This window comes from Pistacia vera, unplaced genomic scaffold (assembly GCF_008641045.1).
Source record: "Pistacia vera cultivar Batoury unplaced genomic scaffold, PisVer_v2 Contig823, whole genome shotgun sequence".
In the NCBI taxonomy this organism is placed as follows: domain Eukaryota; kingdom Viridiplantae; phylum Streptophyta; class Magnoliopsida; order Sapindales; family Anacardiaceae; genus Pistacia; species Pistacia vera.
In genome coordinates, this window is record NW_022196694.1 from 546346 (window position 1) to 552076 (window position 5731).

The 5731-nt window shown below is 39.1% G+C and overlaps 1 non-coding gene across 1 annotated transcript; it reads right to left on the reverse strand.

Moving 5' to 3' along the window:
* Positions 1-3524: 3524 nt before the first annotated feature.
* Positions 3525-3631, reverse strand: LOC116117830. Its single transcript, XR_004126041.1, has one exon. It is a non-coding gene; the product is annotated as a small nucleolar RNA R71 (small nucleolar RNA).
* Between the last annotated feature and the right edge of the window lie 2100 nt (positions 3632-5731).

The window sequence follows — 5731 nt, forward strand, 5'->3', positions numbered from 1 at the left end:
AATATCTTGTTTTACCACTCTTACTTGATGATAACCCAACCTCAAATCAATCTTAGAAAACACTGCCATTAAGCTGATCAAATAAGTCATCTATATGAGGTAACAGGTACTTATTCTTCATTGTCACTTTATTCAATTCCCTGGAATCTATACACATCCGTAGGGGTCCATCTTTCTTCTTTACAAACAAAATTGGAGCTCCCCAAGGAGAATGACTGGGTAGGATAAAACCCTTGCCTAGGAGTTCTTGGAGCTGCTTCTTCAATTCCTGAAGCTCGGCTGGAGCCATTCGATAAGGGGCTTTAGAATTCGGTATTATCCCTGGTGTCAGTTCAATGCTAAATTCTACTTCTCTTTTCGGAGGTAAACCCGACAATTCTTCCGAAAATACATCTAAAAACTCTCGGACTACTGGTACATTTGGAATCTCTGGTTGTGGGACATCACTACTTTGCACCACAAGGGCAATATACCCAGAACACCCTTTTCTTAACATCTTTCTAGCCATTATACTACTAATTAACATACTCAATTGATAGCCCTCTCCAAAACTAAACTTGTGTCCGTCATCAAGATTAAATCTTGCTTTCTTCTTCCGACAATAAATTTCTACTCCATACCTCCCTAGGAAATCCATGCCCAAAATGACATCAAAGTCGGGCATATCAAACACTATCAAATCATCTAGTAACTCTCTTCCATGGATCACTACGGACTCCCCTAATAGCATCTCATGGGTCATCACATTATCACCATCCGGTAATTCTATCTTAATAGGTTGACTCACTCTAATAGGTTTCAAACCTAATCTGTCCATCATCCCATGAGTAATAAGAGAGTGAGTAGCTCCAGAATCAATCAATGTATAAAGAGGAACTGAATGAAATAGTAACTGACTAGTAACTGCGGATGGGTTAACCTCAGCTTCACTTTGTGCCATTGTAAACACCCGAGCATTAGTACCTTTGGGAATCTGTGCCACATGTGCAAGAGGGGCTTTACAATATTTCATAAAGTGACCTGGCTGTTGGCACCTATAACATACGTTCCAGCTAACTCCCTTAAACACTCCCCTGGGTGCGTTCTCCCATACTTTGGACATGGGAAAAACTTCATAGTTCTTGGTCGTTTACTTTGCCAGTCTCTTCTATTCATCTTAGGCTGAAATTTCTTCTTATTTCTCACCTCCCTATTTCTAAAAACATCATTTCTCTCTCTCTATGGAGCGGGAGATGGATCACTTGATCTTGCTATTGATGGACCGGTTGGGGTGAGCTTGTTCACAAAGATTTCAACCCGTAAGGCTCGCTCCAAAGCCTCACTGTAGGTTGATAATCTGAGGATTATACTAGTTTATTTAAGCTTTTAGGCCGAATTTTAGATACTTCTTAGTCTATTTTTGCTTGCATTGATACTTAATTCCTTACATTTCATGTTTCAGGTTAAAAATGGAAATTTGGAGCGAATAAAGGTGGATTTGGAGTTTTTGGACTCAGAAGCATGCGGAGGGCAATTTTGGAATTTCAGAATTCTTCAGGAAGCTTCGCCGCAACGAAATGGGCCAGTGACGCACCAGATTCAGATTCTATCTTCGCCGCGGTCAGATTCCCTCTTCACCACAGCGAAGTCTGCGTATTCTACTTTTTGTAAAACGCACAGTTTCGTGTTTAGGCTAAGTTGTATTATTTTGGGCGAGGTATAAATTGGAGACTTAGTCTATTTGTCTAGGGCGTTCGTGGAGTGATAGAGAGAGTTTTTCACATTATTTTCATATTGATTTTTGAGTGATTTTTGGATTAACAAGGTTGGAAGATTCGAGGAAACCAGTGGATTCATCAAATTGGGGAGATTCTTTTCCTTTTCTTTTGTATCCATTATGTTGAACCTGGAGTTTTTCATTTCTTTTAATTGTTTATTTGATTTAGCCATGAACTAACCTATTTTGGGTTAGGGTTTTGATGTAGTTCGGATTTTAATGGGTTAGAGAATTGATGATTATTAATTTCATATAATTTTGTGTTGATTGTGTGATTATTCTGTTTTTATTGTTTGTATGTGATGAACATGATGAGATCGAGAGATAATTTATGTTAAGCGTCTTGGATAATCACCGTTGTATTATTGGATGCTAAAGATAGATTCAAGAACCGATGAAATCAATCTAGGATTCTTGTGCTTAATGAACTTAGATTTATTAACTTTCATTTTGTTGGGTGCGGAAGGTTAATAGGGAAGAGTAGGACAACATAGCCTAAGAAGGTATGTTGGACACCTTAGAGAGTTCGATTTACAATCAATGCATGAGAAATTGAATTTAGTTTAATTCTTAAAGTTTAACCCATAGAGTCCAAATGAAGTCGAAACCCTACCCATTTGTTTGAATTGATTTTATACCGTTTAATTCTTGCTTTCATAGTTTAAGTTTAATTTAGTAAATTTTGTTTTAATTATAGTTTTAATTGTTCCCTCAAATCCAAAAAGAATTCGATAGCTTCAACTTGAGAACGTTAGGAAACTTAGTGCTTAGCGACCAATCCTCGTGGGAACGATACTCACTCATCATTATATTACTTGTGCGATTAGTATACTTGCTACATATTGCATGTTGGTAAGGAATTTCTGTGCTAGATCATTCCAAGTTGTGATAGTTCCTGGTGGTAGTGCCATTAACCACCCCTTTGCTTTATCCCCCAATGAGAATGGGAATAACCTCAGTCTAATGGCATCATCCGATACTCCGTTTGACTTGAAGGTGTCACAAATTTCCAAGAAATTTGCAATATGCTGATTCGGATCTTCCTTCAAATCTCCATTAAACCTTACCAACTGCTGGATCATCTGAATGATTGCCGGCTTAATCATCAAGTTTTTGGTGCCGTTGCCGGGGATTGAGTTTTCAGTTAACATTGAGTTTTTCTATAGTTAGCTAGATTGAAGTTTTAATTTTTGTTTTAAATTTTCAATTGGTTTGTGATCTCACTTTCCTTTGTTGATTTTGTGCAGTTTATGCGAAGAGTGAGACGTCAGCCAGTGGTTCCTGTTGATCTTGAGATTGAGAGAACCACCAGACGACTTAACAGAGACAGAAAAGAAAGAGAAAGAGAGAATTTTGTGGTTGAAGCAAAAGAGATAGTTGTTGAAATGGCAGAAGCAGAAAACAAGACACTAAGGGAATTCTCAGTTCCCACGGTTAATGGCAGTGGGCGAGTATTACTAGGCCTACGGTGTAAGCCAACAACTTTGAGATTAAGCCAGCAATCATTCAAATGATCCAGCAGTCAGTAAGGTTTAATGGAGATTTGAAGGAAGATCCGAATCAGCATATTGCAAATTTCTTGGAAATTTGTGACACCTTCAAGTCGAACGGAGTATTGGATGATGCCATTAGACTGAGGTTATTCCCATTTTCATTGTGGGATAAAGCAAAGGGGTGGTTAATGGCACTACCACCAGGAACTATCATAACTTGGAATGATCTAGCATAGAAATTCCTTACCAAGTTCTTCCATCCAGCTAAATCGACAAAACTCAGAAATGATATCACATCATTTCTATAAGATGAATCTGAGTCATTGTATGAGGCTTGGGAGAGATACAAGGAGTTAATAAGGAAATGTCCACATCATGGCTTGCCAGTTTGGCTTTAAGTCCAAACATTCTACGATGGATTGATGGGTAATGTGCAAACCATGGTGGATGTAGCATCAGGAGGAACCTTGCAGAATAAGACACCGGAGGAGGCTTATGAGTTGCTTGAGGTTTTGGCAAGCAACAACTATCAAAGACCAAATGAGAGAGTAATACCAAGAAAATCTTCGAGTCTTCATGAAGTTGATGCTTTCACAGTCACGGCCATCTCAGCCCAACTCACGGCACTTCAGAAACAGTTGGGAAGTATGCAGGTAAACTCTGTACAAGTACCTCAACTAACTTGTGATTTTTGTGCAGGAAACCATGTGAGCAGCGAGTGTCAAGTGGGGAACACATTTGCTTCGTCATCTTCATCATCGGAGCAAGTGAACTACTTGGCTTGAAATCATAGACAACCAAACAACCCGTACTCCAACACATACAACCCAGGGTGGAGAAATCATCCAAATCTGGCTTGGGGAAATCAGAACCAGCAAAATAATCAATGGAACCAAAGGACAGTTCCAAATAACCAACAAGGGGTGAATAATCAACCGGGAGATCCAAGAGTGACAAAGTTGGAGGACATATTTGGAAAATTTATGCAGGAAACCACGGGGTTTATGAATGAGACGAGGACAAATTTTAGAAATCAAGGGGCATCCATTCGGAATCTTGAGGTACAGATGGGCCAATTGGCCGAGAAGCTAAATGATAGACCACAAGGGTCTCTACCAAGTAATACAGTCACTAACCCACGTGAACAAGCAAATGCCATTATTTTGAGGAGTGGGGCAGTATTGGAAGAGGTTGAACAAGCTGGAAAGAAAGAAACTGGAAAGGAGGAATCTGAAGAAGAAGTTGATAAAGAGATTGTAGTGGATGAGAAACCAAGCGGTTTGGAGGAAGAGAACAAGAAGAAGGATGAAAGGCAAAAGAAAAAGGAGAAATTGCCATTCCCCGAGATACCACCAGAATTGGCACATCACACTCCACCCGTGCCTTTTCCTTAGAGACTGAAGAAGAAAAATCAGGATAAGTAGTTTTTAAAGTTTATTGAAATTTTTAAAAAATTGCATATTAACATTCCTTTTGCAGATGCATTGCAGCAGATGCCAAGCTACGCGAAGTTCCTAAAGGAAATCCTCTCGAACAAAAGGAAGTTAGAAGATGAGGAAACGGTAATGCTTACGGAGGAGTGCAGTGCCATTCTCCAAAAGAAGTTACCCCAAAAGCTCAAAGATCCAAGGAGTTTTACTATTCCTTGTATCATAGGAGATATTATGTTTGATCGAGTTTTATGTGATTTAGGTGCTAGTATTAATTTAATGCCCTTATCTGTTTTTAGGAGATTGGGAATTGGTGAAGTGAAGCCAACGACCATGTCATTGCAACTAGCGGATAGGTCCATAAAACACCCAAGGCGGAGAGTGGATGATGTGTTAGTGAAAGTGGACAAGATAATTTTTCCAGCTGATTTTGTGATTCTGGATATGGAAGAGGATAAGAAAATTCCTCTCATTTTGGGCCGACCATTCTTGGCCACGGGAAGAGCACTAATGGATGTGTAGGAAGGAAAGTAACTATTGAGAGTTCAAGATGAAATAGTAACTTTCAATGTCTTTGAGGCAATGAAGTTCCCATCTGAAACGGATTCGTGTTTTAGTGTCGATGTGGCGGACAAATTGGTAGTGGAATCCATTGAAGAAAACACCCCACAATTACCTCTAGAAGCATGTATAGCCAAATCCAAAACAGTAGAGGTAGATGATTCGGCGAGTAATGAATGTGCTAGGTTGTTAGAAGCACTTCAACCGATTGATGAGAGTCATGATTTAGAATTTGAGGAGTTTGATTTCGAAAAAGAGAAGGAAAAGGAAAAAAATGAAAAACTCCATGTTCAACATAATTGATACTAAAGAAAAGGAAAAGAATCTCCCCAATTTGATGAATCCACTGGTTTCGTTGAGAAGTGGGAGAGTTTTAGAAGAGGTGAAAAATTCAAGGAAAGAGCAAAATTCATCAAAGAAAAAAAATGAAGAACCTCCAAAGCTTGAGTTAAAACCTTTACCTTCCCACCTCAAATATGTATATCTTGGGG